We start from the raw sequence: 13,059 nt of genomic DNA on the forward strand, positions 1-13,059 counted from the left end.
AAAAAAGAATAAAACTTATTATAATTTAAAAAAGAACTGAGGCAGGAAATTAAAGAAAAAATAGAATTAAAAAGAGAAAAACAAGCTTTCTATATTAGGCTGACTCATCCCAAAGGCAGTAACAGGCAAAGCCTGGACCCAGGCGAAGTCTAAATAACATTATCAAAGAAGCCAGGGCTCAAAGGAATGTGCTCTAGAGACTCTCCCTGCACTCCCTCAAAATAAGGAGAAGAAAACAAATTTTCCTTTCCCCTATGATATGAGTAAACTTATGAGTTTATAGATTCCTGTTTTCTGTAACTAGTAACTTCAAGTATTCTGTTTTATCTAAGCAGCACAGTGAAAGTTATAAGACATGCCTGAGCAGGCCTGGGCTGCAGTCATCTAGGTGCCATAATGAAGGTTATGAGATAAACACGTGCAAGGCACTAGAGCAAGCCTCGATAACAGCCATCTAGACCACATAGCAAGAGTTGCATGTAATCCTGAGTTATGAACCTGTCACAATTTGATTAACTGCCTTTGTTCTGCCTCTGTCTCCTTGATTTCCCATGACTATGCACTACTATAAGCTTATTTCAAGCTAGCCCACCCCCTTTTAGAAGTGTGTATAAAAGTCAAGTGCTGTCTTTGTTCTAGGCCCCGTTTTTGGATGTTAATCTGCTAAGTCTAAGTGCACTCAATAAACATCCTACTATTTCACCCCATAGTCTCTTTAGTCCTCCTCATTCCCGCAACAAAACAAATAAACAAAAAAAACAAAATGAAACTGCCATAAACATTTGTATGTGGGGCTTTGTATAAACACGTTTCCAATTCATTGGGGTAAATACCAAGGAGCAAAACTGCTGTATCGTATGGTCAGAGTATGTTTAGTTTTGTGAATATTGCCAATCTGTCTCCCAAAGTGGCCATATGATTTTGCATTTCCATCAGCAATACATGAGAGTTCCTCTTGCTCCACAATCTCACCAGCATTTGGTGTTTTAGTGTTTTTGAGTTTTAGTTGTGTGGTGGTTTATCATTGTTGTTTTAATTTGCAATATCTTAATGACATGTTGTGTTGAGGATCTTTCTCTACGCTTATTTGCCATTTGTATATCTTCTTTGATGAGATGTCCATTCAGAACTTTTGCCTATTTTTCAATTGGGTTGTTTGTTTTCTTATTGTTAAGTTATAAGAGTTCTTTGTTGAATTCTTTGGCTCTCAGTCCTTACAAGTTTTGCAAATATTTTCTTCCAGTCTGTGGCTTGTCTTTTCATGTTCTTAATAGCATCTTTCGCAGAAAAGTTTTTTAAATTTTAATAAAGTCTATTGATGAAAATAGTCAAACTCTGTAAAATACTTGAAGAGATTTATTCTGAGCCAAATAGGAGTGTTAAAGCCTGTGACACAGCCCCAGGAGATCCTGAGAACACATGCCAAAGGTGGTTGGGCTACAGCTCTGTTTTTTTGCATTTTAGGGAGACATAAGACATCAATCAGTGCATGTAGGATATACATTGGTTTGGTCCAGAAAGGCAAGACAACTTGAAGTATGAAGCGGGTGTGGGTGTTGGGGGCTTCCAGGTCATAGGTAGATGCAAAGATTTTCTGATTGGAAATTGGTTGAGTTTCTCTAAAGACCTGGAATCAATGGACTTCATAAGAAATCTAGTTTATTTTCATTGTCTAACTTGCCATTTAAAAGATAAATTTTTTTAGGAAACTAAAATAAAAGAGTTTATTCTTTTATTAAAAATTCATTACTTAGTAGGTTTTCACCAGGTATTGACATAAACAAGGAATTTTTAAGTACTGATTTATATCACTTGCATGGTCTATGATATCAATAGAAGTGCGATCATAGAATCACCACCCTTTCTCTGTTGGATTGTCTTCTCTCCTTTGTGAAAGATCAGTTGACTATATTTGTTTGGGTCTATTTCTGGGTTCTCTTTACTGTTCTGTTGAAATATTTGTCCTTTTTTTTTTTGCCACCAATACAACACTGTCTTGATTACTGTAGCTTGCGAGTAAGTCTTGAAGGCAGATAGTGTCAGTGCTTTGACTGTTCTTCTCCTTTAAATACTGTCTTGGTTGTTCTGGGTCTTTTGTCTTTCCATGTAGACTTTGGAATGTTTGTCAATGTCCACAAAGTAACTTGCTGGGACTTTGATTGGGTTGCATTGAATCTACAGATCAAGTTGGGAAGAATTGACATGTTAAAACATTTAGGGTGATAGGTGTCAACTGGCAGGGTCTGGAGTAGCCTGTGGTCTGGCCTTTTAACAGCAATTCAAAAAGACATTTATAGGAAAAGTTTACTCCTGCCCTTTGGCATTCTGGGATTTGGGGGCAACCACAGTGGGGTGCAGTCAGTGAGTAGATAGCACCCTGAGCCAGACCCTGCATTGGGGCTCACAATCTGGAATGATAAATAACACAGGTAAATCAATATATTGGGTAATTTCAGAGTAATTCAAGTGTTTATTGAGCAGCTTCTCTGTGCAAAACTCTTTTCTAAGCACTTAGGAGACACCAGAAAAGATAACAAAAATTCCTGCCCTGGAGTAGCTCACATTCTAAAGGCCTGAAGGAGGTGGCTGGGTAGGGGACAAGCAAGGAATGATGTTGATAATTAAGTGATTCATGCTGTAGAAAAAAATAGATTAGCAAGGGATAGAGCACAGGGGAGGAGGAGTTAGGGGAACCTTTATTAAGAAGGTGGCACCTGAGCAAACACTGAAGTTCACAAAGGTTGTCTCAGAACAGTGCTCAGGCTAAAGAACAGCCAGCGTGCAGGCCCTGCTGGGGATGCCTGGCACTTAGGAGGAGCAACAGAAGCTGTTGTGGCTTCAGGGAGTGAGTGAAGACGAAAATGTAAGGACAGGAAGGCAGAGATAATGTGGTTCCTTGTGAGGAGCTGTCTTCAAGTGCAAGGTTTTGAGCCATTTGTGCTACTGGCTAGAAAGCTGATAGAATAGTCTGGTAGAAAGTAACAGGTAAGGAAGACTGGGAGGGAATGATCAGGGAAAATCTCTGTGAGAAGGAGAGAGACATTTGAATGAAAAGAAGAAAGCAGGCAAACGGAGGTAAGGGGAAGAGCTTTCCATGCAGGGGAGAATAGCCAGTACAAAGATCCAGTGGTGGGAAAAAGCTTAGAGTCCAAGGGAGAGATGCCAGTATCTCCCTGCAGGGTGAAAGGTGTAATGCCTGGTGATGTTTGTAAAAATAAAAATAAAAATAAAGAAATTGAGTCTTCCTATCCATGTACATGAACTGTCTCACCATGTGTTATCTTCCTTGATTTCTTTCATCACAGTCTTACAGTTCTCCTCATATAAATTTTGTGCTTATTTTTACAGATTTCTTTTTTCTTTTTAGTGTGAATGTAAATGACATTATGTTTTCATTTCAAATTTCAATTTTTCACTGCTGGTATGTAAGAAAGCAATTTATATATTAACCTTGTATCCTGCAACCTTGTTAAAATTGCTTATTAGCTTCATAATTGAACTGTAATATAAAGTTGGACTGACTCCTTTTTCATGATATTCAACTGGACCTTTCTGAATATCTGAATTTCCTAGATTTTTATTCATGAAATAGGGTTTTCTGATGTTGATTCTTTGGGATTTTCTACATTGACGGTCATGTCATCTATGAACAAATATATTTTTATTTCTTCCTTTCCAATCTGTATACCTTTTATGTTATTTCCCTATCTTATTGTATCAGCTAGGACTTCCCAGTAGGATGTTAAATAGGAGTGGTAAGAACAGACATTCTTGCCGTGCTCCTACCTGATCTTAGGGGTAGATCTTGCTTCTCACCATTAAGTATAACATTAGCTGTATGGTTTTTGTAGATGTTTTATATCAAGTTGAGGAAGTCCCTCTCTATTCCTAGTTTGCTGAGGATTTTTTAAAAAAATCATTAATGGGTTTTGGGTTTTCTCAAATGTTTTTTCTGCATCTATTGATAAAATCACATATTTTTTCTTATTTAGCCTGCTGATGTGATGAATTAAATTAACTGATTTTTGAAACCACACATGGAATAAATCCCACTGGTTCGTGATGTATAATTCTTTTTATACACCATTGGGTGTTATTTGCTAATAATTTGTTGTGGATTTTTACATCTGTGTTCATGAGAGATGGTTAGAGATATTGGTCTGCAGTTTTCCTTTCTTGCAGTGTCTTTGGTTTCCCCATTGGTGGAATGCTGGTCTCATAGAATGTTAGAGAGTATTCTTTCTGCTTCTATTTTCTCTAAGAGATTATAGATAATTACTATAATTTATTTCTTAAATTTTTGGTGGAATTTATCAATGAACCCATCTGGGCCTGGTGCTTTCTGTTTTGGCAGGCTACTAATTATTGATTTAATTTCTTTAATAGATGTAGGCCTATTCCAACTGTGTATTTCTCCTTGTGTGGATTTTGGTAGATTGTATCTTTCAAGGAGTTGGTTCTTTTATCTGGGTTATATATGTGAGCATAGAGTTGTTCAGAAGATTCCTTTATTAACCTTTTAATGTCCATGGAATCAGCAGTGATGACCCGTCTCTTATTTCTTATATTAATAATTTGTGTATTCTCTTTTTTTCTTAGTTAGCCTGGCTAGAGGTTTATTGATTTGATTGATCATTTCAAAGAACCAGGTGTTAGTCTTGTTGATTTTCTTTATTGATTTCCTCTTGCCAAGTTCATTGGTTTCTGCTCTAATTTTTATTATTTCTTTTTCTTTTTTTTTTTTTTTTTTGAGACAGAGTCTTGCTCTGTCGCCCAGGCTGGAGTGCAGTGGTGTGATCTCCACTCACTGCAAGCTCCATCTCCCGGGTTCACACCATTCTCCTGCCTCAGCCTCCTGAGTAGCTGGGACTACAGGTGCCCGCCACCACACCTGGCTAATTTTTTGTATTTTCAGGAGAGACATGTTTTCGCTGTGTTAGCCAGGATGGTCTCAATCTTCTGACCTCATGATCCACCCGCCTCGGCCTCCCAAAGTGCTGGGATTACAGGCGTGAGCCACTGCACCCAGCCTATTTCTTCTCATCTGCTTACTTTGGGTTTAATTTGTTCTTCTTTTTCTGGTTTCTGAAGTTGGAAGCTTAGGATATTGATACTATATCTTTCTTTTCTTTCATATATACAGTCAATCCTTTAAATTTTCCTCTAAGCACTGTTTTTTCTGTATGTCACAAATTTCGATAAGCTGTATTTTCAAAATATTTCTAAATTTTCCTTGAGACTTCTTATTTGACCCATGTGTTATTTGGAGGTATGTTGTTTAACATTCAAATATTTGAGTAAGTTTCCACCTATCATTCTTTTACTGATTTCAAGTTGAATTCTATTGTGGTCCAAGAATATGCTTTGCATGATTTCTATTTTTTGATATCTGTGATGGGGTGTCTTATGGCTCAGAATGTATTCTATCTTGATAAATATTCCAGGTTAGCTTGAAAACAATGTGTATTCTGTTGTGTATAAATGTCAATTAGGTCCAGTTGACTGATAATGCTGTTCAAGCCAATTCTATCTTTACTTATTTTCTGCTTGTTTCATCTCTCAATTACTTGACAAGAGGGATGTTGAATTGTCCAACTATAATAGTGGATTTATTTATCCATTGAGTTATATCAATTTCTTCCTCATATTTTGAAACCCTGTTGTTAGGTGCATATATGTTTAGGATTGTTAGATCTTCTTGGACATAAATATTTTCTACTTGTCAAGAGCAATTGTTTAAAATTAATCTAAGACTTTAAAGACCAAATAAAAGATGAGCTTTTATGTACAACCTGAAAACAGTATTTAGTATTTACAATTCCATCAACTATATTCTATGGCTAAAAAAGAAAAAGAGGAATTGTCTCACAATTTGAGTCAACTGGTCTCAAGTTTGGTATGAACAATATCTTAGAAACCCTTGACGAAAATGGATAATGTCCCTATCATGTTATACAGTGCTCATACAAGTTTCACAGAGGGGTAGGAACTAATGCCATTGTGATACTCTCCTTACAGAGGCATCTTTATTTATTAAATTGAATACTAATGTAAAGTTCAGGTTATAAGTGTACATGATTCATTTATTTAAAAGGTACTTAGAATTAAGTATCACTCAGTACCTACATAAAGGCCTGTTCAGGTTATAAGTATACATGATTTATTTATTTTAAAGGTACTTAGAATTAATTATCACTCAGTACCTACACAAGGCCTGTCCCCAGATCTAGTAGGGAAAAAGCCACCAGAAGGGTGGAAAAGTCATCTAATGCCTAGAAATGATGTAATAATAATGATAGCTAGTAATGATATCTTCTGGCCACTTCCCTAAATCCTTGGGTAAGGAAACTACTCTCCCCACTAGTACTAGTCTGTTAATGATCAACATTTGGAGAAGAATTCTAGTCACTAATCAATTCTAGTCACTAATCAAAAGTGATATTTGACATGTAGGAAATGATGGGGCTCAGAGAAGCTGGAAAATGTGGCCCCCAAAAGAAAATTTCAGAGCCTTATTTGAGAGATCTAACTTCATAATTGAACTGGAATATAAAGTTGGACTAACTCCTTTTTCATGATATTCAACTGGAGCTTTCTGAATATCTGAATTTCCTAGATTTTTATTCATGAAATAGGGGGACAGGGAAGGAAGCCACCATATCCAAGGCCATTAGAACATACATTGAGATTTTGGCTGATGCCAAAGATGGAATAAGAATAATTGGTTTTACCCTGCTATGTCTAGCAACTCACTCTTTTGTCTGCCCTACCCGCAAGCAGAAAAAAGTATGAAACAACAGTTTGCAAGACACTGGCCATCAGGCAATGAAGTATAGTGATCCCTTAGAGATGGGAAACAATGAGGTAGGCTTACAGTTGCCCCAGAATATTGCCTTGAGAGAGTTTGCAGGCTGTGGTGCAGGGAGGGTGAAGCCAGGAAGAACCTGGCACACTCTCTGAGTTGAAGGCATGGAGCTGACATTACCTGATGATAAATAAGTTAATCTACCAAGAAGACATAGCAATCTTAAATGTGTATGCACCAAACAACTAAGTTGCAAAATATGTGAAGCAAAAACTGTTATAACTGAAAGGAGAAATAGCAAATCTAAAATTATACCTGGAAACTTCAACACCACTCTCTAAGCAATAGATAGAACAACTAGACTGAAAAATGAGCAAGGGCATAGAAGAACTTAATAGCACCATCAACCAGCAGCATCTAATTGACATAGAACATGCCACTCAACAACAGAAGAATACAGAGTCTTCCCAAGAGTCAGTGGTACATATACTAAGATAGAACATATCTTGGCCATAAAACAAACCTCAACACATTTAAAATAATTGAAATCATACAGAATGTGTTTTCTGACCACAGTGGAATCAAACTGGAACTCAATCACAGAGAGATGACAGGAAAATCTCCAAACATACGGAAACTAAATAACATTCTGATAAATAATCCATGGGTCAAAAATGAAGTCTCAAAGGAATTAAAAAAATACTTTGAACTAAATAAAAATGAAAATATATCAGAATTCGAGAAACACACCTTACATAGTGCTGAGAGGGATATTTATAGCACTAAATGCTTATATTAGAAAAGAAAACAGTTTCAAATGAATAACCTAAGCTCCCACCTTAAGGAACTGGAAAAAGAAGAGAACAATAAGCTCAAAGCAAGCAGAAGGAAAGAAACAATAAAGATAAGGGTAAAACTCAAAACAGAAAATAAAGAAAATTAATAAAACACAAACCTCACTCTTTGAAAAGATAAACTAACAAATCTCTAGCAAGAATGACAAAGAAAAAAGAAAACACAAATTATCGATATTAACAGTGAAACAGAGGCTATCACTACAGATGCTGTAGACATCAAAAAGATAACAAGGGAACACTACAAAGAACTCTATACCCATAAAATTGGCAACTTAGACAAAATGGACTAATCTCTCAAAAAGGACAAACTACTATAACTCACCAAGATGGTATAGATAATTTGAATAACCCTACAGCCATTTAGGAAATTGATTTTGTAATTTAAAAATTCCCCCAAAAGACATATCCAGGCCCAGATGGTTTCACTGGAAAATTCTACTGGGGGAATACAGTTGGTCCTCCCTATCTGCAGGTTATGCATTTGCAGACTAAACCAATCACAAATCAAAAATATTTGAAACAAATTTAAAAAAGAAACAATAAAAAATAATACAAATAAACATACAGCATAAGAACTATTTGCATGGCATTTACATTGTATTAGGTATTATATGTGATCTAGAGATGATTTAAAGTATACAAAAGGATATGGCATAGGTTATATGCAAATACTATGACATTTTATATAAGGGATTTGAGCATCCTCAGATTTTGGAATTCATGAGAGAGACAGAGAGAAGCAGAGAGAGAGAGGCAGAGAAAGAGAGAGAGAGGAGAGAGAAAATGTGTCCTGGAACCAATGCCTCCTGAAACTAAAGCAAAACTGTACTTCTCAACTCATTCTATGAAGCTAGCTTTATGCTGAAAAAAGACACAGACAGTACAAAACAAACCAAAAAAATGAAAACAAAACAAAACTACAGACCAATATCTCTCATGAGTATAAATTTTATAATCCTTGAGAGTATATTAGCAAATTCAGCAATATGTAAAAAAAAGAATTATACAATATAATCAAGTGGAGTTTAACAGTGATGCAAAACTGGTTCAATATTCAAAAATCAATCAATGTAATTCATCATAGTAAGTCTAAAAGTAAAAAATTATATGATCGTTTCAATTGATGTAGAAACAGCATTTGACAAAATTCAATACCTATTAATGATTAATTTTTAAAAACTCCCAGAAAAATAGGAATGGGGGAACTGCCTCATCTTGAGCATCTACAAAAAACCCACAGCTAATATTATACATCATAGTGAAAGACTAAATGCTTTTCTCCCAAGGTCAGGAACAAAACACTCTTATTCAGCCTAGTACTGAAAGTTCTAGCCAGTGCTGTCAGGCAAGAAAAGGAAATAAAATGCATACAGATTGAAAAGGAAGAATTAAAACTGTCCCTATTTGCATATGACATGATTGTGTAGAAAATCCGAAGGAATCTGCATAAAAACACCTAGACCTAATAAGTGAATTTAGCAAGTTCATAGGATACAAGATAGACATACAAAAATAAAAGTACAAAAGTAAACATACAAAGTAAAAGATGATACATTGGACTTTATCAAAATTAATTTTTTTTTGCCTGTGAAAGACTCTATTAAGAGGATGAAAAACTAGCAATGGACAGGGAGAAAATATTTGCAAACCACATGTCTGACAAAGGACTAGCACAACATTTGAAATACATATCATATACTTATCAATACAGCTAAAATTAAAAAAAAAGTTGTTAAAGATGTGGAGAAACTGGATCACTCACACATTGCTTGCAGGAATGTAAAACCGTTCAGCTACTTTGCAAAACAATGTAGCAGTTTCTTTAAAAGGTAAACATATACTTTTCGTACAACCTAGCAACTGTGCTCCCAGCATTTATCACAGAGAAGTGAAAATTTATGTTCATACAAAATCTGTATATGAATGTTTATAGCAACTTTGTAATAGCCAAAAACCAGAAACAATCCAGATGTCCACTAATAGGTGAATGGTTAAACAAACTGTGCTACATTCATATCATAGAATACTACTTGGCAATAAAAAGGAATAAACTATTGCTACACACATTAGATTGAGAATTATATGGAATAAAAAAACAGTAATCTCCAAAGCCTGTATACTCTATGATTCCATTTATATAGCATTCTTGAATTGACAAAATTATAGAAATGGACAATAGGTTGGTGGTTGCCAGTGGCTAAAGTGGGTGTTAGAGCAGCAGAGGAGCAAGTGTGGCTATAAAAGGGCAAGATGAAGAGCCTTGAGGTGAACCAAATGTTTCGTGTCTTGACTACATCAATGTTAATATCCTGGGTGATATTTTACTGTAGTTTTACAAGATGTTACTATTGGGAAAACTAGATAAAGCACAGAAAGGACTTCTCTGTATTACTTCATATAACTGTGTGTAAATCTACAATTGTCTCAAAATAAAAAGTTTAATTTAATACATAGTAGCTATATGTTGCCTACCAAAAATACAACTTAAATATAAAGCCACAATAGGTTAAAAATAAATGGGTGCTGGGCACTGTGGCTCACACCTGTAATCTCAGCACTTTGAGGGGCTGAGGTGGGCAGATTGCCTGAGGTCAGGAGTTTGAGACCAGCCGGGCCAACATGGTGAAACCCTGTCTCTACTAAAAATATAAAAATTAGCAGGGTGTGGTGGTGGGCGCCTGTAGTCCCAGTTACTCAGGAGGCTGAGGCAGGAGAATCACTTGACCCCAGGAGACGGAGGTTGTAGTGAGCTGAGATCATGCCACTGTACTCCAGCCTGGGCAACAGAGCAAGACTCCATCTCAAAAAAAAAAAAAGTAAATGGAAAGAAAATATATACTATACTAACATTAGTTTAAAAAAACAAAGCTGGATTGCTTATTTTAATATAAAAACATATATTTCAAAGAAAAGAATATCACCATGGATAAAAAAGATTATTTCATAAGATAAAGAGATCATTAATCATGAAAACATAAGATCTTAAATATGTATGCCCCTAATAATAGAGCTTCAAAATGTATGAGGCAAAAATGGATAGAGCTGCAAAAAACAATAGAAAAATTCACAATTATAGTTAGAGATTTTAATACCTCTCTTTTAACAATTGATAGAACTAGTAGACATAAAATCAGCAACGGTATAGTTGACTTGACAACACTATCAATTGACTTGACCTAACTGGCATTTATAGAACACTCCACCCAACAAGAGCAGAATACACATTCTTTTCAAGTGCACATGCAACATTTACCAATATAGATTATATTCTAGGCCATAATACTAATCTCAACAAATTTAAAAGGATTCAAGTCTTACAAAGTATATTCTATGACCATAACACAATTAAAGCAGACATTTAATTATCCAGAAAATTAAAAAATATTTGGAAACTAAATGCCACATTTCTAAATAACCTATGGGTCAGAAAAATCAAAATTAAAATTAAAAAATATTTCCAATTGAATGAAAATGAAATCACAGCATATCAGAAACTGTGGGCTAATGTTAAAATAGAACTCAGGAAGAAATGTATAACACTTAATGCCTATATTTAAAAAATAAGAAAAATCTCAAATCAACAACCTCATCTTCCATTGTAAGGAATTAGAGAAAGAAGAGCAAATTAAAACTAAAGTAGGCAGAGAAAGGGAATAAAAATTAAAGGAGAAATCAATAAGCTAGAAAACATAAAAACAATAAAGTAATTGAAACCAAAAGTCAGTTCTTTGAGAGTATATCAATAAACTTCATAAACCTTTAGCCAGGCTAAGAGAGAAAGCATAGGTTACCAACATCAAAACCGAGGGAGATAACATCACTATAGTTTCTACAAATATTAAGTGGATAATAAGAAAATATTATGAACACTGTTATCACTATAAATTTTGTAATTTAGATGAAATGGACAAATTCCGTGGAAGGCACAAACTACCAAAGCTCACTCTAGAAGAAACAGATAACCTGAACAGCCTTAGGTATATTAAAGAAATGGAATTTGTAGGTAAAAATCTTCCCATAAAGAAAAATCCATGACAATAATTCTTAGGTGAATTATACCAAACATTTAAAGAAGCATAAGGCCAATTCCACACAAACTTGTCCAAAAAATTGCAGAGGAGAGAATATTCCATGACTCATTCTATGAGGCCAGCATTGCAGTGATACCAAAACTAGACAAAGATATTACAAGAAAATTATCAACCAATATTCTTAATTTGTAGAAACCAATCAATATTCTTGGTTAGATCTAAGCATTCTAAACATTGCAAGCCCCATATTGGAAACATCTCCCAAAAGTACAGCAAAAGGTGAATGGAAAAACCAATTGTGATATTATCCACACAATGAAACACTACCCAGCAATATAAAGGGATGAACTGTTAACACATACGGCAACATACGTGAATCTCAGTGTTGCTGACTGAAGGAAGCCAGACACAAAAGAATATACACTGTATGATTCCATTTGCATAAAACTCTAATGTAGCTGCCTACAAAGGCCCTACCTCTCTGAGGGTCTTCTTAAGGCAGTAAAAATTTACAAGTATTAATGGAAGAGTAGTGTTCTCTCCATAAAATGTTCTCTTGCAGATCAGTAGTTGCCTAGGGACAAGGATGGAGGGATAAGGAGCAGAAGGGGATGAGGAAACTTATAGGTGTCACAGATATTTTTACTATCTTGATTGTGGTGATGGTTTTATACTTTGTTATTTTTTATGTTTTCTTTTTTTAAGAAAATTTATTTCAATACCTCTAGGGGCACAAGTGTGTTTTGTCTACATGGATGAATTGTATAGTAGTGAAGTCTGGGCTTTAACTCTACCCATAACCCAAATAGTGTACATTGTACCCAATAGATAATTTTTAAAACCCCCTTCCCCTTTCTGAGTCTTCAATGTCCATCATACCACTCCATATGCATTTGTCTACCCATAACTTAGCTCCTACTTATAAGTGAGAACATGGCAGTATTTGGTTTTCCATTCCTGAGTCACTTCATTTAGAATTATGGCCTCCAGTTCCATCAAAGCTGCGGCAAAAGACATTATTTTGTTCTTTGTTTTGGCTATTCAATGGTATACTTCATGGGATGTGTGAATATATTTATCACCTTTTCTTTATTCACTCATTGGTTGATGGACACTTAGGTTAATTCTACATCTTTGCAATTGTGAATTGTGCTGCAATAAACATGCATGTGCTTGTGTCTTCTTTATGTAATGACTTCTTTTCCTTTGGGTAGATACCCAGTACTGGGATTGCGGAAACAAATGATAGATCTACTATCGAAAAGTTTCCCTACCATTTTCCATAAAGGTTGTACTAATTTACATTCCCACCAACAGTGTGTAAGTGTTCCCTTTACACTGCATCCATGCCAATATCTATTGTTTT

The sequence above is a fragment of the Hylobates moloch genome, unplaced genomic scaffold (assembly GCF_009828535.3).
Source record: "Hylobates moloch isolate HMO894 unplaced genomic scaffold, HMol_V3 SCAFFOLD_2, whole genome shotgun sequence".
Classification (NCBI taxonomy): domain Eukaryota; kingdom Metazoa; phylum Chordata; class Mammalia; order Primates; family Hylobatidae; genus Hylobates; species Hylobates moloch.